This window comes from Mesoplodon bidens (assembly GCF_964165515.1).
Source record: "Mesoplodon bidens genome assembly, chromosome: 8".
In the NCBI taxonomy this organism is placed as follows: domain Eukaryota; kingdom Metazoa; phylum Chordata; class Mammalia; order Artiodactyla; family Ziphiidae; genus Mesoplodon; species Mesoplodon bidens.
Genome location: NC_138165.1, coordinates 87,523,347 through 87,548,487, shown reverse-complemented (window position 1 = coordinate 87,548,487; position 25,141 = coordinate 87,523,347). Strand labels below are relative to the sequence as shown.

Genomic DNA, 25,141 nt, shown 5'->3' with positions numbered 1-25,141 from the left:
CCAAGGAAAGAGCTCCTCTTATTTACCTTTTTTACTTCAGGGATTACTACAGTATCTGACTTTCTTTTTTTTTTTTTAACTGTTGAACGTTTATTGAAATTGGGTCATTTTCCACATCTCTCACAGCACAGATAACCAACCTGAGACCTAACTAACGTAGCATCGATAATGGTTCCGCCTAAATACACACAGAGGAATGTGAAAGAGCGTCTCAGCGGCAGGACAGTTGTAGACGGGGAGAGCTCACACTCCCCAGGGCCCTTCACAAGCCTCCACCCACGTGCCCGCACGCCCAGCCCCACAGCCGACCATCAGGCCCCGGCACCTGAAACCCTGCTGCGCCCGGAGCCTCTGGTCAGTGCAGGGTGAAGGTCATGTCTGTCCACAGGTTGGGGCTGGAAAGCACTTTCTGCTATTGGAGCTTTGTGAGCACGAGTCTGCGCCACCCGCTGGCTCTTCCTTGGAACCAAGCCTGGCGCCTCCCAGCAAGCAGTCGTTCACACCGAAGGTGGCCTGTTCCCAGACGGTTAATTCTAGGGTGGATTGCCTCAGCTGAGAAGGGGTGACCCCTTTGAAAATGAAGGAGTGCTTCTACTGAGGACAGGCTTGCTTCTTCAGGACGGAGGACTTCAGTCTCGACCTCTGCTGGTCTGGCAAAGTGAGACAGCCCTTAACAAATGAGTTTAAGGTACCATCTGAGCGCACAGGTAAATTCGTGGCTCCCAGCACTACCAAACAGAGCTGACTGTTATGTGATGGCTGATCTCCCGTCCCTTCTTGAGCCTCCTGGGCCCTGCAGGGAGGACCAGTTTGGCCCGGGCTACAAGTTCTCCGTTATTCGTGGGAACGCTGTCTTCGTCTTTCTCTGCCTTGGCCTGGAGCGGATACCAACGGGCAGACTGGGTGGTGTGGTCCTCAAAGTCCCACGTGGCCAGAGGGATGATCACTTCTTCAAGAAGCATCCTCCAGACGAGCGTGCCCAGGTGCCACACAGACACCCGCAGCTGCCAGGTCGCCAGATGGGTAAGGTCCACCTGGTACTTCAAGGTCTCCTGAAAGGTCGGCTCCACAGTGTTCTTTTGGACTCCAGTCTTGCGTTTTCCCTGGGAGGATGTGTCAGGCAGCAGCTAGGTCTTTACATACGGATTTCACTTTTTCTTCTTTTCCTCCCCATAGGCAAGATTCTTACAGGCCTTTATGCCTATGCTAGATTTTTGCTAATTGTTGAATAAATAAGATGTTGAAGACAATGGAGAATAAATCATTGAACCAAAATTTAATGGGGGAATTTGGACGAGCAGTATACCAACTGCCTCTCTGCAAAATTAGTAAGAAGAAACAAAGTTGTCTTTCTGGAGCTCTCTTAGAACAGGGAAATGAGCTGCATGACTTCTGGGGTCTTCTTCTTGCCTTTGGAGTCTGTAAAGTTCTGGGAGAATAATATATATCACTATGAGTTTGATCTAGCCCTTTCAAATGGATTTATTATTCTTTATTTAAATTATATATGACTTACACTTCCAGCTGAATATCAATAGGAGAAACCAGTCTGATCTTAGATTTCTTAACATCTCCAAGTTAGAATCTCATTCAAATTCAACGAGATTAAAAGATCTTAGATAAAAATTATTAGGGAGTTCTCCCCACTCTTTTAGCTGTCACCTGTATGATCTTTTTCACATCTATTTTGACTTTCTAAATCCTCTTGTAGAGATTTTAAATTATCCTTTCTTGACTTGTTTGGTGAAAACATTTGAATGTTCAGAGGAAATCTGTTGCATTTATAACCATCTTTTTTTCCTTTTTAGATTTTTTTCTCTTGCTCTTTGATAACTTCTTTTTTTCACTAATCTACTCTGCCAGGGATTTTGACAGCTGAAATATGTGATTAGTGTCATTTTATATCTCAATGTATGTATTTAAATCACTCACAGTGGTTCTAGGTGAAGTTTTGATCTGTCAAAATATTTTAGTCTTAAATGAAAGCTACCCACATGCGCTTTTTACAAAAGCAATTCTTGCACAAAAAGATTTATAGTATCTCTCTTTTTGAGTAATTCTGAATAGGTGACCTAAAGCATCCAAAAGTGACAGGTTTCATTTCACTTTCTGTATTTTGGGCTTAGATAGACACAGTAAAAATTTTCATGCACACCAGTATTTAAGATTCAATAAAGGAGTTAACTTTCTTCCCCCTGGAAATCATTGTCTGCTATCTTTTCTTCCACCATTTCCTGCTCACTCTTCAACACACTCAGGTGTGGCTTACAATCCATTACCTTATAAGAACATTATTTTAAATTCTTTTTAAAATTTGTGACATTCCTCAGCATTGTATGAGAAGTAAGGGAAAATTAAGCAGTTCAAATTCTGATATAGATAAAAAAAGTAGAATTTGGGAAAATTTGAACTTAGTCTTTAATTTAAAAATGTATGTCCATATAATAATGTCTTCAACTGTATAAAGGTAGTTTGTTACTCTTTTAAAGGAGAAATGTTACCAGAATACTAGCAAAGCCAGAAATTTCTAAGTCAAATGTATTACAGAAACAGTATATTTTAAAACGTATTGCTCTAGAAATAGTTTGGATTTAGATTTATACATGTAAATTTAATATTTGAAGAGTTAAGACATTTTAAGTTTTGATGTGAATATTAAGAAAATAGTCTCTTAAAAAAAAAGAAAAGAAAATAGTCTCTTAAAACTAAACTCTCAGAACATCATGAATTCCTTGAAGAACAGTCTATGCTTCATGTTTCTTTATCTATCGTGACTATCATGCAGCTAGGCACAATGTTAGTATGTAAAAAGCACTCCAAATCGAACTTGAAGTAGAGAATTGAGGCAAATGACTGAAAAATCAATGAAAGGCAGATTTTGATTTCTTACTTCAGAATCCACCTGTTGGCCTTACCAATCACTGTTCCAGGGGGAGATTTTATTTAAAAGAATAGAAATACCTTACATGGCGAATCTACCACATGACTTTCCTCAGTTAAGCAACAAAGGGAGTTTGTTCTACAGAGGTCAAACTAGCTTCTCTGTGGTCTAGTATTAAAGTACGTTGGAGAGAGACACACAGAAACTCTTTCGGCCAGGCTTGAGATGCCAGGGTCATTACCTTTAATCTTTCTTTTTCAGATGGTTCCAAATTGCTGGAGAAAAATAACACAGTGGGGCACATGTATGGTTTCCCAACCCAGCAAGGCCCTTAGGACTGCCTGACTAGCTTTCCTACTCTCCACAATGATAATTTCAAGTCTTCTGCTTTCTCCTTAAATTTTGATCCTTCCCTATCCTCTGGAATTTCAATGGATGACACTCTCTCTGATTTTCCTGATAAATTAGAAACATAATAAGGAAGTTTTCACAACACTCGTCACCAAATACACAGACCTACTCACATAGACACCTGGATTCACCTCTTTTTCTACTTTGAAAATAGAGGAAATATCCCTCCTCCTAAAAAGGGCCTTACCTGCCACCTTCTTATAACTCCACGGCTAGAGGCTATCTCCCCTGGCCTCTCTGCTATCTCTCTTAGACCCTACCCTTTAATGTTTAAACATGCTTTAATCACTCCCTTAAAAATTAAGAAAGATAAAGTGTCCTTGGACCCTACATTCTCCTAACCTATTCTTCTGTCTCTGTTCTCCCCTAACTCTTGTAAAGAGCTCTCTGTCTTTAGTATCTCTACTCTCTATTGACTCTTCACACATTCCAGTATGGCTTCTATTATACCACCAATGAAAACATATTTTAATAATGCAAATAATCTTTGTGACTCAAAGAAAGTTTTAATTCTTGATTTTACAGGACTTCCTAAGAGCATTTCACATAATTGGCCTCTCTCTCCTTTTTAAAATACTTTCTTCCTTGAGTTCTGTGACCACAGATCCTCCAGGGTTTCCTTCTACTTTGCTGTGACTGGCCATCTCAGTTCCCTTTGATAGTTCATTCTCCTCTAACCAGCCTGCTGAGATACTGACTGATATACATTATTTAGAACAATAGGAACAAAACAAATGGACTGGGAACTGGACTTTCCCAAGATTAGATTTGGTACTACAGAATGAGATGACACAGACATGCCATCTTTACAGAAAATATTCTGCAGGTGAGTCTAAGGAGAGTCTTAATTCCAGTCATTTTGGGCAACTGAAAAGACAATAGATTATATGGGAACAGGAGGGCAAATAAAGCCTAAACAACTCATATACAAATTAATCTCTGCCACTTATACTGTTGCCCACAAACATTCCCACATAGGCTCAGTGCAAATAGCTGACTCAAATGTGATAAAAAATGAATTATAATAATTTTAAAAGGATACAGCACAGACAAAATCATTTAAAAATACTTTTTAAGAAGAAAGGAACAGAAAAAGCAAAAGGCAGACCAAAAACAATAACTAGAAAAAATATTGCCACCAAGCAGATAAAAATGTAGGCCAAGCATATTGCCATGAATTCAATATAACCAAGTAAATAATCAAAGAGCTCAAAGAAGAATTACAAAAACTCAGGAAAAAACATAGTGAAAGAACAGAGACAGATGAAACATAATCTTTCAGAGCTCAGGAAAGAAGTAAAAAGAATCATAAAAAATGAAATCCAGAGAGACCCCGGAGGAAGATGGCGGAAGAGTAAGACGCGGAGATCACCTTCCTCCCCACAGATACATCAGAAATTCATCTACACGTGGAACAACTCCTACAGAACATCTACTGAACGCTGACAGAAGACCTCAGACCCCCCAAAAGGCAAGAAACTCCCCACATACCTGGCTAGGGCAAAAGAAAAAAAGAATAAACAGAGACAATAGGATAGGGACGGGACCTGCACCAGTGGGAGGGAGCCGTGAAGGAGGAAAGGTTTCCACACACTACAAGCCCCTTTGCGGGCGGAGACTGCAGGTGGCGGAGGGGGAAAGCTTCGGAGTAGCGGAGGAGAGCACAGCAACAGGGGTGTGGAGGGCAAAGCGGAGAGATTCCGGCACAGAGGATCGGTGCCCTCAGGCACACACCAGCCCGAGAGGCTTGTCTGCTCGGCCGCCGGGGCGGGCGGGGCTGGGAGCTGAGGCTCGGGTATCGGCTTTCAGTCGGAGGGCAGGGAGAGGACTGGGGCTGGAAGAGAGCCTGAAGGGGTTAGTGCACCACGGCTAGCCCGGACGGAGTCTGGAGAAAGGGTCTGGAGATGCCGAAGAGGCAAGAGACTTTTTTCCCTTTGTTTCCTGGTGCGCGAGGAGAGGGCATTAAGAGGGCTGCTTGAGGAAGCGCCAGAGACAGGCACGAGCCGCGGGTAAGGCACGGACCTCGGAGACGGGCGTGGGCCGTGGCTGAAGGCGCGGACCCCGGAGACGGGCGTGGGACGCTGGGGCTGCTGCTGCCGCCGCCGCCGCAGGGCCTGTGTGCGAGCGCGGGTCACTGTCCGCCCCGCCTTCCGGGGGGCCTGTGCACCCCGCCACTGCTGGGGTCCCGGGACCCGGGGACGGCTTTCCCGGGAAAGTGCACGGAGCGCCTCGGGCTGCTGCAACGTCACGCGGGCCTCTGCCGCTGCAGGCCCGCCCCACACTGCGCGCCCCTCCCTCCCCTCTGCCTGAGTGAGCCAGAGCCCCCGAATCAGCGGCTCCTTTAAACCCGTCCTGTCTGAGCGAAGAACAGACGCCCTCCGGCGACCTACGCGCTGAGGCGGGGCCAGGTCCAAGGCTGAGACCCGGGAGCTGTGAGAGCAGAGACAGGGAAATCTCTCTGTGCAGCCTCGGAGGCAGCGGATTAAAGCTCCACGGTCCATTTGATGTGCCCTGCGCCTGTGGAGTGCATAAATGGACAGCGAATCATCCCAAATTGAGGAAGTGGACTTTGAGGACAAGATTTAAGACTTTCCCCCCCTTTCCTCTTTTTACAACGAATTATCCCAAATTAAGGAGGTGGACTTAGAGAGCAAGATTTCAGACTTCTCGCCCTTTTCCTCTTTTTACAACGAATTATCGCAAATTGAGGAGGTGGACTTGGAGAGCAAGATTTTTGATTTTTCCCCCTGCTCTCTTTTTGTGAATGTGTATGTGTAATCTTCTGTGTAAGATTCTCTCTGTATAGCTTTGCTTCCACCATATGTCCCAGGGTTCTATCTGTCCGTTTTTTTTTTCAATAATTACTTTTTAATTTTAATAATGCTACTATATTTCATACTTTATTCTATTTTACTTTACCTGCTCTTTCTTTTTTTCCTACCTTCCCTTCCTCCCTCCCTCCCTCCACTCCTCCTTTCCTTCTTTCTTTTTCTTTCCTCCCTCCCTCCCTCCCACCCTTCTTCTTTCCACTTTCTTTTTCTTTCCTTCCTCCTTCCCTCCCTCCTGTCTTTCTTTCTTTCTTTCCTTCCTCCCTCCCTCCCTCCCTTCTTCCATTCACTCTTCCTTTTGCTTTCATTCCTCCCTCCCTCCCTCCTTTCTTTCTTTCTTTCCATCCTTCCTCCCTCCCTCCCTCCTTTCTTTCTTTCTTCCTTCATTCCTTCCTTTCCCTCTCTCTTTCTTTCTTCTACTAATTCTTTCTTTCTACTTTTTCTCCCTGTTATTCTGAGCCGGGTGGATGAAAGGCTCTTGGTGCTGCAGCCAGGAGTCAGTGCTGTGCCTCTGAAGTGGGAGAGCCAACTTCAGGTCACGGGTCCACAAGAGACCTCCCAGCTCCACATAATATCAAGCAGCGAAAATCTCCCAGAGATCTCCATCTCAACACCAGCACCCAGCTTCAGTCAACGACCAGCAAGCTACAGTGCTCATCACCCTATGCCAAGCAACTAGCAAGGCAAGAACACAACCCCACCCATTAGCAGAGAGGCTACCTAAAAACATAATAAGGCCATAGACAAGCCAAAACACACCACCAGACGTGGACCTATCTACCAGAAAGACAAGATCGAGCCTCAACCACCAGAACACAGGCATTAGTCCCACCCACCAGGAAGCCTACACAACCTACTGAAACAACATTAGCCACTGGGGACAGACACCAAAAACAACGGGAACTACGAATCTGCAGCCTGCAAAAAGGAGACCCCAAACACAGTAACATAAGCAAAATGAGAAGACACAAAAACACACAGCAGGTGAAGGAACAAGATAAAAACCTACCAGACCTAACAGATGAAGAGGTAATAGGCAGTCTACCTGAAAAAGAATTCAGAATAATGATAGTAAAGCTGATCCAAGATTCTATTTCCAAGATCCATAATCTTGGAAATAGAATAGACAAAATGCAAGAAACAGTTAACAAGGACCTAGAAGAACTAAAGATGAATCAAGCATCGATTAAAAACACAATAAATGAAATAAAAAATACTCTAGATGGGATCAATACCAGAATAACTGAGGCAGAAGAACGGATAAGTGAGGTGGAAGATAAAATAGTGGAAATAACTGATGCAGAGCAAAATAAAGAAAAAAGAATGAAAAGAACAGAGGACAGTCTCAGAGACCTCTGGGACAACATTAAATGCACCAACATTCGAATTATAGGGGTTCCAGAAGAAGAAGAGAAAAAGAAAGGGACTGATAAAATATTTGAAGAGATTATAGTTGAAAACTTCCCTAATATGGGAAAGGAAATAGTTAATCAAGTCCAGGAGGCACAGAGAGTCCCATACAGAATAAATCCAAGGAGAAATACGCCAAGACACATATTAATCAAACTGTCAAAAATTAAACACAAAGAAATCATATTAAAAGCAGCAAGGGAAAAACAACAAATAACACACAAGGGAATTCCCATCAGGATAACAGCTGATCTCTCAGCAGAAACTCTACAAGCTAGAAGGGAGTGGCAGGACATAATTAAAGAGATGAAGGAGAGAAACCTGCAACCAAGATTACTCTACCCAGCAAGGGTTTCATTCAGATTTGATGGAGAAATTAAAACCTTTAGAGACAAGCAAAAGCTGAGAGGGTTCAGCACCACCAAACCAGCTTTACAACAAATGCTAAAGGAACTTCTCTAGGCAAGAAACACAACAGAAGGAATATACCTACAATAACAAACCCAAAGCAATTAAGGAAATGGGAATAGGAACATACATATCAATAATTACCTTAAATGTAAATGGACTAAATGCTCCCACCAAAAGACACAGAGTGGCTGAATGGATACAAAAACAAGACCCATATATATGCTGTCTACAAGAGACCCACTTCAGACCTAGAGACACATACAGATTGAAAGTAAGGGGATGGAAAAAGATATTCCATGCAAATGGAAATCAAAAGAAAGCTGGAGTAGCAATTCTTATATCAGACAAAATAGACTTTAAAATAAAGACTATTAGAAGAGACAAAGAAGGACACTACATAACGATAAAGGGATCGATCCAAGAAGAAGATATAACAATTGTAAATATTTATGCACCCAACATAGGAGCACCTCAATACATAAGGCAAATACTAACAGCTATAAAAGGGGGAAATTGACAGTAACACAATCATAGTAGGGGACTTTAACACCCCACTTTCAACAATGGACATATCATCCAAAATGAAAATAAATAAGGAAACACAAGCTTTAAATGATACATTAAACAAGATGGACTTAGTTGATATTTATAGGACATTCCATCCAAAAACAACAGAATACACATTTTTCTCAAGTGCTCATGGAACATTCTCCAGGATAGCTCATATCTTGGGCCACAAATCAAGCCTTGGTAAATTTAAGAAAATTGAAATTGTATCAGTTTTCTTTTCCGACCACAATGCTATGAGACAAGACATCAATTACAGGAAAAGATCTGTAAAAATTACAAACACATGGAGGCTAAACAATACACTACTCAATAACGAAGTGACCACTGAAGAAATCAAAGAGGAAATTAAAAAATACCTAGAAACAAATGACAATGGAGACACGACAACCCAAAGCCTATGGGATGCAGCAAAAGCAGTTAGAGGGGGAAGTTTATAGCAATAGAATCCCACCTTAAGAAACAGGAAACATCTCGAGTAAACAACCTGACCCTGCACCTAAAGCAATTAGAGAAAGAAGAACAAAAAAACCCCAAAGTTAGCAGAAGGAAAGAAATCATAAAGATCAGATCAGAAATAAATGAAAAAGAAATGAAGGAAACGATAGCAAAGATCAATAAAACTAAAAGCTGGTTCTTTGAGAAGATAAACAAAATTGACAAACCATTAGCCAGACTCATCAAGAAAAGAAGGGAGAAGACTCAAATCAATAGAATTAGAAATGAAAAAGGAGAAGTAACAACTGACACTGCAGAAATACAAAAGATCATGAGAGATTACTACAAGCAACTCTATGCCAATAAAATGGACAACCTGGAAGAAATGGACAAATTCTTAGAAATGCACAACCTGCCAAGACTGAATCAGGAAGAAATAGAAAATATGAATAGACCAATCACAAGCACTGAAATTGAAACTGTGATTAAAAATCTTCCAACAAACAAAAGCCCAGGACCAGATGGCTTCACAGGCGAATTCTATCAAACATTTAGAGAAGAGCTAACACCCATCCTTCTCAAACTCTTCCAAACAATATCAGAGGAAGGAACACTCCCAAACTCATTCAACGAGGCCACCATCACCTTGATACCAAAACCAGGCAAGGATGTCACAAAGAAAGAAAACTACAGGCCAATATCACTGATGAACATAGATGCAAAAATCCTCAACAAAATACTAGCAAACAGAATCCAACAGCACATTAAAAGGATCATACACCATGATCAAGTGGGGTTTATTCCAGGAATGCAAGGATTCTTCAATATATTAACATATTAACAAGTTGAAGGAGAAAAACCATATGGTCATCTCAATAGATGCAGAGAAAGCTTTCGACAAAATTCAACACCCATTTATGATAAAAACCCTGCAGAAAGTAGGCATAGAGGGAACTTTCCTCAACATAATAAAGGCCATATATGACAAACCCACAGCCAACATTGTCCTCAATGGTGAAAAACTGAAACCATTTCCATTAAGATCAGGAACAAGACAAGGCTGCCCACTCTCACCACTCTTATTCAACATAGTTTTGGAAGTTTTAGCCACAGGAATCAGAGAAGAAAAGGAAATAAAAGGAATCCAAATTGGAAAAGAAGAAGTAGAGCTGTCACTGTTTGCAGATGACATGATACTATACATAGAGAATCCTAAAGATGCTACCAGAAAACTACTAGAGCTAATCAATGAAGTTGGTAAAGTAGCAGGATACAAAATTAATGCACAGAAATCTCTGGCATTCCTATACACTAATGATGAAAAATCTGAAAGTGAAATCAAGAAAAGACTCCCATTTGCCACTGCAACAAAAAGAATAAAATATCTAGGAATAAACCTACCTAAGGAGACAAAAGACCTGTATGCAGAAAATTATAAGACACTGATGAAAGAAATTAAAGATGATACAAATAGATGGAGAGATATACCATGCTCCTGGATTGGAAGAATCAATATTGTGAAAATGACTCTACTATCCAAAGCAATCTACAGATTCAATGCAATCCCTATCAAACTACCACTGGCATTTTTCACAGAACTAGAACAAAAAATTTCAAAATTTGTTTGGAAAAACAAAAGACCCCGAATAGCCAAAGCAATCTTGAGAACGAAAAACGGAGCTGGAGGAATCAGGCTCCCTGACTTCAGACTTTACTACAAAGCTACAGTAATCAAGACAGTGTGGTACTGGCACAAAAACAGAAAGATAGATCAATGGAACAGGATAGAAAGCCCAGAGATAAACCCACGCACATATGGTCAACTTATCTTAGATAAAGGAGGCAGGAATGTACAGTGGAGAAAGGACAGCCTCTTCAATAAGTGGTGCTGGGAAAACTGGACAGGGACATGTAAAAGTATGAGATTAGATCATTCCCTAAAACCATACACAAAAATAAGCTCAAAATGGATTAAAGGCCTAAATGTAAGGCCAGAAACTATCAAACTCTTAGAGGAAAACATAGGCAGAACACTCTATGACATAAATCACAGCAAGATCCTTTTGGACCCACCTCCTAGAGAAATGGAAATAAAAACAAAGATAAACAAATGGGACCTCATGAAACTTCAAAGCTTTTGCACAGCAAAGGAAACCATAAACAAGACCAAAAGACAACCCTCAGAATGGGAGAAAATATTTGCAAATGAAGCAACTGACAAAGGATTAATCTCTAAAATTTATAAACAGCTCATTCAGCTCAATAACCAAAAAACAAACAACCCAATCCAAAAATGGGCGGAAGACTTAAATAGGCATTTCTCTAAAGAAGATATACAGACTGCCAACAAACACATGAAAGAATGCTCAATATCATTAATCATTAGAGAAATGCAAATCAAAACTACAATGAGATATCATCTCACACCAGTCAGAATGGCCATCATCAAGAAATCTAGAAACAATAAATGCTGGAGAGGGTGTGGAGAAAAGGGAACACTCTTGCACTGCTGGTGGGAATGTGAATTGGTACAGCCACTATGGAGAACAGTATGGAGGTTCCTTAAAAAACTAATAATAGAACTACCATATGACCCAGCAATCCCACTACTAGGCATATACCCTGAGAAAACCATAATTCAAAAAGAGACATGGACCAAAATGTTCATTGCAGCTCTATTCACAATAGCCCGGAGCTGGAAACCACCTAAGTATCCATCATCAGATGAATGGATAAAGCAGATGTGGCACATATATACAATGGAATATTACTCAGCCATAAAAAGAAACGAAACTGAGCTATTTGTAATGAGGTGGATAGACCTAGAGTCTGTTATACAGAGTGAAGTAAGTCAGAAAGAGAAAGACAAATACCGTATGCTTACACATATATATGGAATTTAAAAAAAAAAATGTCATGAAGAACCTAGGGGTAAAACGGGAATAAAGACACAGACCTACTTGAGAATGGACCTGAGGATATGGGGAGGGGGAAGGGTAAGCTGTGACAAAGCGAAAGAGAGGCATGGACATATATACACTACCAAACGTAAGGTAGATAGCTAGTGGGAAGCAGCCGCAGAGCACAGGGAGATCAGCTCGGTGCTTTGTGGCCTCCTGGAGGGGTGGGATGGGGAGGGTGGGAGGGAGGGAGATGCATGAGGGAAGGGATGTGGGAACAGATGTATATGTATGACTCATTCACTTTGTTATAAAGCAGAAACTAAAAAAAAAAAAAAATTGACCACATCCCCAGACATGGGGTAGGTCCTGATTAAAATAAGCCTAAAAAAAAAAAAAAAATGAAATCCATCAGAGAAGTAATGAAAAGAAAACAAACTGGCTTAAACACAGTAGGAGTTATAGAGAAGAGGTTTGGGGAGAAGAATTTTTAGAACTGGAAATGATAGAAATGGTAATTTGGAAAAGAAGGAGATAAAAGTGTGTAAGACTCATTCCCTCAAATTTCATATATAGAATATAAAATATATTATTGAAACAGAAAATTATATAAGTAGTTTATTTAAAGGAGGTAAACAATAGATAACCTAAGAAAAATGATATAATCCATGGAAATCATTTCATTGAGAGAAGGGGCTAAAAAGATAGAAATATATACTAACTTCTTACTGTTCATTCTGAGAAGTAAAATGATATAGGTCATTAGATCATGAACTCAGAAAAGAGATAAATGTAGATAAAATAAAATATTTTGGGTTTGAACTCAGCTGCTCCCATGGACACAACAAATATACAGCTACATATGGAATGATTTTCCTCTGTAAAGGACCTGAAAACTAGATGAACAGTGTGTCTACAACAAAGGATAAGAGACACATGGAGACAGGTAGGAGAAACAGAGATATAGTCTCCCCCCGGACGATACCCCAGGAGCAGTGACCTACAATCAAGAGATACACCAAAAAATATAAAGCTTTCTCTCAAGGAGTGAAGGAATTGAGCCCCACATCAGGCACCCTGACCCTTGAATCCAGCACCAGAAGACAAGCACCCAAAATATCCAGTTTTGAAAATCAATGTGGATTAAGTCCAGGAGAACCATAGCATTGTAGGGAATGGAGACTCCTCTCTTAAAGGGCTCATGAACTGTCCCATTTGCACTGATATCCAGCACAAAAGCAACAGTTTGAAAATGCCTAGAACATAAGAAAAGGAAATCTACTTAGAGATTTAAAGCTGCTGCTGGAGAAACAGGAAACTGCTGGGACTTTCGCCAGGGATGGAAGCACTGGTGGGTGCCATTTTTGTAATCTCATCCTAACTAGCTCATGACAGAACTGGCAAGTGCCATTTTTGGTGCCATCTCTCTAACCGGCTAGCACCAGTGCATGTGCTCTGCCCACCCCATGCCACAACGCAGCTGGGCAAGTGCCCCAAACCCGTATTCACCCCATGTAGCAGCCACACCACAACTAGGCCAGGCAAGCACTCTGTGCCTCACCCACCCTACACAGAAGCTGCAGCCCGGCTATAGCTGGAAGGTACACACAGCCCATACAAGGGACACCTCTTTAGTGCCTGACTCTGGTGGGCAAGAGAGACTTCGCTTCCAGGCCCCACAGATAATATCCTACATAAGGACACTCCTTCAAGACTGAGAGAGGTAGCCTGTTTCACCTATACATATAAATAGAGAGTTAGGAAAAATGAGGAGACAGACAAATCCCAAACTAAACTAAAGAACAAGACAACTCCCCAGAAAAAGATCTTAATGAAATGGAGATAAGCAACCTACTTGATAAAGAGTTCAAAGTAATGGTCATAAAGTTGTTCACTGAACTCAGGTGAAGAATGGATGAGCACAGTGAGCTTCAACATAGAGATAGAAAATATAATAAAATATAGAACAGAAGTTATAACTGAAGTGAAAAGTACACTTTAGGAATTCAACAGCAGACTGGATGAAGTAAAAGAACAAATCAGCAAGCTAGAAGACAGAGCAATGAAAATCACCCAGACAGAGCTGCAAAATGTAAAAAGAATTTTAAAAAGCGAAGATACTGTATGGGAACTCTGGGACAATATCAAGCAGAATAACATTCATATTATTAGCTTCCCAGAAGGACGAGAGAGAGAAAGGGACAGAAAAATTATTTGAGGAAATAATGGCTGAAAACTTCCCTAATCTGGAGAAGGAAACAGACATCCAGGCTCAGAAAGCCCAGAGAGTTCCAAAAGATGAACCCAAAGAGAAACACAAAAGACACATTATAATTAAAATGGTAAAAGTTAGGGGTAAAGAGAGAATTATAAAAGGAGCAAAAAAAAAAAAAATACCCAACTATTATGTACAAGAGAAACCCCATAAGACAATCACCAGATTTTTCAGCAGAAACTTTACAGATCAGAAAGTGTAACATGATATATCTAAGGTGCTGGAGGGAAAAAATTTCCAACGAAGAATTCTCTACCCAGCAAGGTTGTCATTCAGAATTGAAAGAGATTATGAGGTTTCCAGATAAGCAAAAGCTAAAAGAGTTCATCACCAATAAACCATCCTTACAAGAAAAGTTTAAAAGATTTCTCTAAGCTAAAAAGAAAAGGCACTAATTAATAATAAGAAAACTTAAGAAAGAAAAAGCCTCACTGGAAAGGTAAATATATAGTAAAGGTAGTAGATCAATCACTTATAAAGCAAGTATAAAGGTTAAAAGACAAAGCTAGCAAAGTAATCATTTTAAATATAAATGATCTAAATATACCAATTAAATGACAGAGATTTTCAGAGTGGCTATAAAAACAAAACTGAAATATATGTTGTCTGCAAGAAACCCACTTTAAATATAAAGACTTAGGTTAAAAAGAAAGATAGCTCATGATAATACGAACTTTTTAAGAAGCTGAAGCAGTATATTAATTTCAAACAAAGCAGATTTAAGAACAAGGAAAACTATCAGGGATGAAGCAGAGGAAGCACAACTGATTTAAAATTCTATATCCACAGAAAAACCTGCATGTGAATGTTTATAGCACCAAATGTTTATAATCACTAAAGACTCGAAGCAACCAAGATGTCTTTCAATAGGCCAATGAATAAACAAGCTGTGGTATGCCCATAAAATGGATATTCAGCAATAAATGAAATGAAGTATCTGTATTAGGTTGCTTAGATCACATAAAAAAATACCACAGACTAGGTGGCTTAAACAACAGAAGTTTATTTTCTCCCAGTTCTGGAGGCTAGAAGTCCAAGATCAAGGAGGTAGGAGGTCTTGTTTCTCCTAAGGCCTCTCTCCCTGGATGGCAGATGGCCACTTTATTGCTATGTCCTCACATCCCTGGTACCTCTCTGTTTCTCCAAATTTCCTCTTCTTATAAGAATATCAGTCAGATTGGATTAGAGCCTATGCCCAAATGCCTTATTTTAAGTTAACCACCTCTTTAAAGGCCCTATCTCCAATTAGAGTCACATTCTGAGGTACTAGAGGTTAAGACTTCAACATATAGATTTTCAGGAGACACAATGTAACCCATAACAGTGTGAAACCATGAAAAGACTTGAACCCATATTTATGTAAATAAGTGATTAACTACATTCATAAATTCTGGAGAAGAGACAACTTATTGCAGAAGAATATCAAATAGTTTATATAAATATTCTGCTCTCAAAGCAATGGGGTGTAACTCCCCACTCCTTAAATATGGGCTGCACATAGTGACTTTCTTCCACAAAGTACAGCATAGAATGGGGGAAATAAAGAGTAATTTTACAACGGAGAAGACTGACAAGCCTTACCTCAGTCGGGGAACCAATATTAACATCAACAGTCATACCTAATACTGATAGTATGTACCCACCATATGATGTAATGAAAATGACACTTCACCTCTGTAGTATCTTTTCCCCAAAACACATAACTTCACTCTAACCATGAGGAAAATTTCAGATAAATCCCAACTGAAGAACTTTCAGTATTTGACCAGTGCTCCTCAAAACTGTCAAGGTCATCAAAAACAAGGGAAGTCTGAGAAAATCTCACAGCCAAGAAAAACCTAAGGAGACAAAGTAAGTGTAACATGGTATCCTGGATGGGACTGTAAAAAATAAACAGAAGCCTCAATTAAACAGAGCTGAGAGACCAGAAGGGGGAACGCTCAAGCTCTGTGACAGCAGAGTCCAACAACAGGAAGAAATACTCCTCTTCTTTCCGGGCAACACTCAGCTAATAGCCCTGTAAATTTCCTTTTCTTCTTCATAAAAGAGTTCTTCCTTTGTTGTGCTTGGACTTGTGTGTGGCTTGCCGTGGTTGCAGACCCTGTATTACAATTCTCTGCTGATTCCAAATAAACCCTTCTTTGCAGGAGGAATAGCTGGCAGTTTATTTGTTTTAGGTCAACAGGATCCTGGAACAGGAAAAGAATATAAGGTAAAAACTAAGGAATTGAATAAAGTATGGACTTTAGTTGATAATAATATGTCACTATTGGTTCATTAATGAAATATACCATACTAGTATAAGATGATAATAATAGGGGGAACTGAGTATAAGTTATATGTCAGATTCCTGTACAACCTTTGCTATTTTTCTGTAACTCTAAAAGTGTTCTGAAAGAAAAGGTTGACTTATCAAAAAAAAGCAAAAAACAAAAAAACCCAAAACAACAACAACAAAAACAGGAGTGGACACATAAAAACCAAACCTAACTGTTGGCTACATAAAATAAATGCATGTGCATTTAAATAAATGTGACTTTGAAGACTGAAAACAAAATTACGAACACTTACCTGGCACATGCAAGTTTAAAATCAGTAAATAAATAAAAGTAAGAAAATCAAAATTTGGGCATAATCATAATAACTAACCAAGCTGAATACAAAGACAAAAATAATAAAATAAGGTAAGGCATTTTTAATGATAATATGCCATATCAATACAATATGCCATATACAAAATATGATATACAATATGCAATAAAGATCATCCCACCCTGAATATTTTTGTACTAAATAGAGCATTAAAATTCAAAGCATAAAATCTATAAGGAAAATAAGTGAAATACACAAAAATAAATTTGCCTATCTCTAGCCATGATATATCAAGTGAAAAATATTAAAAAAAAATCAGGCACTATACACACCTTGTTTGTATATACTCTTGGAAATTCAATTATATTCACCATATGTAAAGACACAAAAAACCGTCCATTAAAATTTAAAAAGTACAGATATAGCAAACAATGTGATTTTTTTTCAAGATGTAATAAGTCTAGGAATTAATAACAAAACTCAAAAACAGTTAAAATCCAAATACTTGGAAATGTAGGGCTTTTTTATTAGAGAATTATTTGATTTAAAAATCAGGACTCAAATTGCAGATTTGTTAGGAAATAACTAAAGTTAAAACAATTGCAATAAGAACCTATGGGATTCAGATAAAATGGTGGCTTAAAGTAGTATTCTTAGCATTGGAGACATATTAATTATAGAGAAAGAATAAAAATAAATTAATAGATCAATCAGTAAATGATGTTACAAACAAAATATAACAAAATAACCTAAGAAAATTGGAGGAAATAGTCAAGGGAATAGAAGAAATCAATGACAGGAAAAAAGGAACATTTAAAACTATGAATATGGGATGGGGAGGGTGGGAGGGAGGGAGATGCATGAGGGAAGGGATGTGGGAACAGATGTATATGTATGACTGATTCACTTTGTTATAAAGCAGAAACTAATTAAAAAAATAAATAAATAAACTTAAAAAAAAATGGAAAAAAAAAAAAAAAAAACTATGAATAAATCTGGGTAGGTTAATTGTGAATGGGAAGAAGAAAAAATGATACAACACATTAACTATTAGTTAATCTAATGAAGAAACAAAAGATGGGGGAAAGCACAAATACACAAGAGAATAGTAATGGGGATCCAACCACATATAAATTTTAAAACATGGAGGTATATTGCTTAACTCTAAACAAATTTATTCTAAGCCTAAGTTAAATGAATAACTTTTCTAGAAAAATATAGTTCCAAGAATAACCCAAAAAGAGATAGAAAACCTAAATAGAACAATTAGTTTGGATTAAATGATGTTCAAAAGTCAACCCCTCCTCCACAAGAAAGTGCCAGTGCTGGACAACTTCACATTGGATTGATATCATGCCTTTAATTTTTAAGTTCTTAGTATATCAGAGATATTAAACCAGACTAAGATAAAACAGAAATGAACACCACAGTCTAATTTCATTTATTAATATGGATATAAAAAGTCTAAATACAATAAGAGGTAACTGATATTTTTCTTAACATGATTATGCTTAATGGAAAAAGCCTAGAAGCATCTCCTTAAGATCAGAAATACATCAGCTATCATGATTATTATTTATAATTCTTTTGGAGAAATAACTAGAAGAAAGAGGAGTGAAAAAAGTGAAAAGTGAACAGAAAGAGGAAAAATAATTATTTGCAGATGAAAACTTAGAAAACTCAAGCAACTAAAAATAACTATAAATAATGAAAAACTTCAGTTAAGATGGCTGGATACAAAATCAATATGTGAAAATAATAGCCTCAATATATACAAATAAAAGTCCATTAGAGGATGTAATGGAAGAGAACATGTTCTTTATGGAGGTGATCATGAAAAAAAAAATAACATAACTAGGAGCAATTTTAAGAAAAGTAAAAAATCCTTATATAGAAAACCTTAAAGTGTTACTTCAAGGTTTAGGAAAGACCCAAAGAAGCCTAGGATAAATGGAAAAGCAATCCCTATTCTTGGATGTCAAAACTTAATGAATTAATTTATAAATTTAAGATAACCTCATTAAATAAAAAAAGACAAGCAGTACACTGGAGAAAAGACAGTTTTTTCAAAGAGCAAGGCTGGGAAAACAATAAACCCTACCTCCTACTTCATACTCTATGCAAAAATAAATTTTAGATGGATTGTAAATGTAAACGTGAAAGAGAGAAATATAAAGTTCCTAAATTTAAAGCAAACACATCATGACATTTAGTTAGAAAAAAGAATTCTGAAATGGTGTACAAAATGTCTGATCAAAAATAAATAAAGATGTTTAAAAAAAAGTAAAACTGTTAAATTTAATAGTTTGAACCTAAGATTTATCAAAATATTTCATTAAATTCTGAAAAAAAGCAAACCACAGAATGGGAGAAATTTGTAATACAACACAAACACATACATTCAACTATAGTCACCCAAAGTCTCAAATCTAGAATATATAAAGTGCTCCTGTAAATCAGTAAGACAAAGAAGATGACCCAATAGAGAATAGATAAAAGATTTGAACAAGCAGTTACAATAAATGGTGTCCTAATGACCAAACATGAAGAGCTGTTCAGCTTCATTCGTCATCACTGAAACACAAATTTAAACCATATTACATCACCACACGTCTACCAGGAGAGCTAAAATACAAAATAAATAAATAAATTTAAAAACATACAAGTGTTGATGAGGGTGTGGAGTGAATAAAACATTTACTGTTGGCAGGAGTGTAACAGTTTCAACAGCTTTGAAAAATTGCTTGGCAGTATCTACAGGAACTGACAATGTATGAACACTCTCTGACTCAGCAGTTCTCCTTTCAGATAAATGCCCAACATAACTCATATCCACCAAAAGATAGGGACAAGGATGTTCACAGCAGTATAATTCAGAATAGCCAATAAAACAACTATTTCAATAACAATCCAAACACCCATTAATAGTAGAATGGATAAAAAAGAAATAGTATATTCACACCACAGACTATGATTTAACAATGAGAATGAACAACCTACAGCTACACAAAACAATGTGGATGAGTATTATTACCATATTTTTAGCCAAAGAAGCCAGACACAAAAGAATATATGTGTACAATTCTGTAATGTCAAAAGCAGGAATAATGAATCTATGGTTTTAGTAGCAGGGTAATGGTTACCCTTGTGAGGAGGTAGACTGGAAGTGACATCTGGGGAGCTGGTTATATTTTGTCTCTTGGTTTGGGTGACGATTACATGCGTATGTTCACTTTGTGAAAAGTTGTCAATCTGTATATGTATGATATGTGCACTTCTCTATATATATGTTATACTTCAAAAACAAAGTTACTAAAGCAATTTTTACAACAAGATATGGTAAACTTTATATAGAAAAACTAACATTAAGAATTAGCTGAGAGATTATAATAGTTGAAGTAAAACAAGAAGAGACAAGTCTTTTATTAAATCATATTTCAAAGTTACAATAATTAAAAGCATAAAAGGGTCAAGTAGTCATTGTCTGCTTTCTTCTGCAGATCTATTATTGCTTTTGTCTACCCTGCTCTGGAGAAGAGTAATGACTATCCTGGGGGATGGTTGTGGCCGGATGACATACTTTTTCATCATATGTACCATGTGCACAAACTACTTATCCTAAAAGTAAATTGATCACAGTATTTTGTTTAAATCAACATTTTCCCATTGCTCCTGGGATATAAGCTAAAATTCTATTATTGCCCAGCCTGATCTTCCTCTCAACTGGCTTGATGAGGCTGTCAACAGCTTGAGAATAATTATCAAACTCTTATTTCCAAGGCAACCCTCTCTATCAAGAAGACTCAAGGGCCCAGGTTATAGAAAGCAAACTGTCTACACTGGCTGACTTGACTGGTGAGAAAGATTCGTCTTCTCACTACCCCAAGAAAAGACCAGAAGTCTGGGAGAGGGAGTATCTGTACATACTGATCATGTGCTTTATTGTCATCAACTAAGAGTGGACTCAGTGGAAAACTGATTCTGTCACCTAATTACTGACAGAAAGTATGGCTTAATAACACCTACTTGAAAGCTTTAAAATCAATTGGCAGACTAGCAAAGTTTAACTGGCTTATAGTTAAGAAGTTTATATCATTGGTCAATTCATTTAGTTACCTAGTGGTATATATTTCTAACGAGTTTATCTTGGAGATATACCAGAAATTGTCTTTGATTAATATTAAGCATTCTATTGTTGCCTTATTGATATTTTTATGGCTACTGTAAACAACTGGGAACACCTGCTTTGGCTTTTCTTTTTTTCAGAATAAAATGGTTATGACCATGTTATATAGTTATCTGTCATAGAATTTGAGGAACTTGAATGCTCCTTTATTCATTTGTTGAAATAGACTTGACAGTAAAAAATGCTTTGAGATCATATGGCTTGTCAAATATTCTACCCAAATTCAGATAACAAGTAGAAGTGAGTTGCAGTCCTGACCTTAAGGGAATTTCTGATTTCCAGGGTTTGCCAGAGAAGATATGGTCAAATCATCCGATGTTCAATATTTTTTAATGTTTGACAGGAAATAAAACTCAAAGAGGATGTCAATTACCCATTTTTCTAGACATTCCAAATCCTATAACCTGTTTCCCACTGTCTTAGAATAAAACCCACATGTCTTACCACAGGTTACTATGCCTTCTAATCCCATCTCCACCCATTCACTATAGTCCAGCCACACCAGCTTCCTTGTTATCTCTCCAACTCACCAGAACTGTTTCCTTCTCTGAAACCTAAAAATTGTTGTTCTCTAATAACTTTCTTCCTAATCTTGTCATGACTGTTTCCTTCCCATCATTCAAATGTGCTTCAATTATTGTTCTTCAGAGAGGCTTCCTCATCCTCCCAGTTATTCTCCATCACATATTTCTGTTGTATCATTTTCATGACACTTACCACTATTTGAAACGAGTTTAGTGATTTGTTTGTTTTATCGGCTATTTTCAAACAGAACATCATCTCTGAGACCTTATCCATCTCAGAGTGCAGAGTCCAGCACATAGCAAATGCTCAGTATTTTAAGTATTTCCTAACTGAATAAATAAAGCTAGATTATCAGACTAATGACCTACATTGCGAGTAATGACCTACAAGCAGCCATAAAATCTAACGTTTATATCATATACAAGTTTGAGGATTTAATCCACTATACCTTACAGTATTCCCCTAAAGGATTTATAGGAGTTATTTATCTTACATATTTATATACAGGAGCAACTAGCAACTTGTGTGCTCTGATCTGGGATCATATATCTCTTGTACCTTATCTTGTTTCTATCCCTTGCTGCCAAGAAACACAGGACCAAATCTGAGACCCATCTCCAAAAGCCAGACTGAAATTTATGGTGAATATTTGGAGTCCTGAGCTCAGCCCTAGAATCACTGCATAGTGTCGTTTTTTTCCATCTCTATTTTATTTTATTTTGTTTTATTTTTTAATTTATTTGATCATGTTGTCCTGCATGCATTTCTGTAAGTTGTCTCAAATTCTATTTGGAATGAGACAAGTTAAAAAAAAAAAAAGAGAACTGTACAAAGTATGTGTGTCCATTCAGTGTCTGTAGGCAGCCTCGCTCAGGATGTCCTCCTCTGTAAATTTCTCAAGTGTTTACCCTTCTCAGAATTAAGGTGGCTCTGGTCCATTGGTTACAGTCAGGTCCATTGGTTACAGTCAAGTCCATTGGTTACAATTCAGCATTTGATCAAATACTCTCTTATAGTATGTTCTAGTTGTTTCATAATATAGATTCTATAAGAGTTTAAATCCTTACCTGTTTACGTATGTTCTCCATAGCACTAATAATAGTACTTACCACATAATAGGTATTCAATAGACCTTTATTAAGTTAGTAAATGAGCAAATGAGTAAATCAGTCCCATGGCTCAATGAAGGGATAAAATTGTTTTTAAAACCTCTAAAAAAAAGCAAAATCAGTTCAATCTTTCTAATATTCTGTAATCCTACCAATCAAAACAATGGGAAATTAGGGATTTTTTTTTTGTCTATAGGTTTTCTACAAGAACAAAGAAAGCATTGATGATGTTCAACTATATAAATAATAAGAGACAGTCTATGCCATGCTTTCAGGATACAGAATTTTACTATACACAGATGTGTCAACTCTGCAGTGCTTTTGTATTGATTCTAAAGTGTTTTTTGGATGAACTTTGGAAGCCATTTGCTGAGTGTGGGATTTTGTATGCTTGGGGTTGTCAATAAATATGTTTTGCTGTAATTAATAACTGTATGTTCTTGCACCTGTGGGGAAGATGAAGCATCTTTCTAATTTCACATTCAGCAATAAACATGAACAACTGTCTGCAGGATTCCTCTTTTGATTCCAGCTGCCAACAGCTTGGGATACTTCGAGTCCAGCTAACTCTACATCCCCACTCATTAGATGGTGCCCCCCATTTATTTTTCTGCCTAAATGGGTAGAAAAGTCATTTTGTTTAGCTCATTTGGATCTGTTGAGAAAGATACCAGCAAATCAACACCTGTCACTTTTCAGTAATTCCTAAGAGGAACTGGGGTTTTGTAGCAGATTTGCCTTGGCAGGAAACGAAATGCTGAGGATTGCAATAAATGACTGGATTCTATGAAACTGCCATCTCCTCCTTTAAAGTGGAGAATGAGCATCAGCCTATTATGGACATAATTAATCCAAATCACTTATAAGGTAATAAAACTTAATTATGTATTCTTAAAAGCTAAGGACCCACCAATTGTTGTTAAGCTTTTTCTTGATTGTAGCTAGTGAGTTAAATTTTTGAGGCTATTTTTCCAACAGTTAATTTTTTTAATATCATTTTATTTTTAGTTAAGTAGCTTTGATATAACACTGCTTTTAGTGGTAGATCAAATACATCCATTAACTTCAGCTTAGTTCCTGCATTTTGGGAAACATTAGTTAGGAACTAACTTCCTGGATGTGTCTTTATATAATTGTCATTTTCTTCACCTTAGAGACTTTCTCTCTTTATTATCCATTAAGAGAAGTATTTCCTTCTCATCTCTGAACAGCCAGATATCTGTCTTTTCATTGATATTTAGGTACCTCTGTGCTTGAGAGCACAAACATGACAAAACATTTCAAACTTCATTCTGATTTGCTCAGATCCTGTTGTGAGTTGACTGTTGTAAATGAGTGAGATCATCCCTTGAATTGTACTAACAAGCGCATTATGGATTTAATGACGCTTCTATCCACAAAAGGTTAAGTTGACCCCAGAAATCAGCTGTTCATTCTTAAAAAATAATTATGAAAACTAACATTTATTAAACTTTTGCTTAATAAATGTACTTTTATTAAGTGTACCAGGTAATTTTCTATAGCAGTCTACATGGATTATCTTAGTTACCTGAACTACAATTCTATAAACTAGGTACTATTACTGCCCCCTCTTTAGTAATGTGGAAACTGAAGCACAAGGAGTTTAGACAGCTTGCCCAAAGGTATACAGCCAGTTAGCGGTGAAGACATACTTTAAGCCCAAGAAATCCAGATTTTAATCATGATACTCCAGTACCCTTGCTTGGCTAAAGGGTACAAAAGTAGGCACACATACATGTACACTCATTTCTCTAAAACCTTTCACATGCTTACTGGTGTGAGCACTGTCATCAATACCATAAAATCTCATATGTATGTATACTATATGTAGGTGTCTTTTTGGTAGATCATGTCCAAAGGATGACAAGTCTGCTCCTAGTTGTAGCTACACAGCTGCTTCAGAACTTCCTGCCTATCTCTTTTCTAAACCTCATCCAAATAGATCTTTCTGGCAATGATTCTCTGTTTTCCTTTTGAGTCAGTCAGAATTACTATTATTAAAGATCTTGACCTCGGTTGACTTTAAAGTACCACCTAGGCTTCAACAGCAAAGTATTACTTTGTGCCATGGGAGAGCCAGGTATGTCTTCAAAGAAGATAATGCTGTTCATACACTGCTGATGAGATTTGCACTGTGAATGGCGTTTACAAGCATGATGGTGATGATGCACAGAAGTCTTCAGACTCTTGAATCAATTGAAATTATTTGCAAGTTATCTAATTGGAGTTAGGGATGTGTGATTAATTAAATACAGCTATAAATTCTTTGCTACTTCTCCCATTGATAGGTGGAGTTTCATTTCTCTGTCTCCTTGAATCTGACCTGGATTTATTGGTGTATTTGACCAATTTCAATGCGGAGAAAGTGATATTCTGAGACTTCCAAGGATAGGTCATAAGACTTGCAGCTTCCACTTAGGTCTTTCAAATGCTTACTCTGGGAGGAAGCCAGCTGCCATGTAAGAAGTTCAACTTCCCTGAGATCACCATGTTGGAGATGCCAAATGTAGGCACTCTGGTCGCCAGTCTCAACTGGAGCCATGCTTCCATTCATTCTTTCCAAGGCACTATATGTGAGTGAAGCCAT

The 25,141-nt window shown here is 37.9% G+C and overlaps 1 pseudogene across 1 annotated transcript; it reads right to left on the bottom strand.

Annotated features, from left to right (window-relative positions):
* Positions 1 to 87: 87 nt before the first annotated feature.
* LOC308621329 (synaptotagmin-like protein 3) lies at positions 88 to 25,141 on the bottom strand (annotated as a pseudogene). Its single transcript has 3 exons — positions 24,991 to 25,141; positions 3,240 to 3,337; positions 88 to 1,217 (listed from the first exon to the last, which is right to left on the bottom strand). The product of its transcript is annotated as a synaptotagmin-like protein 3 (transcript).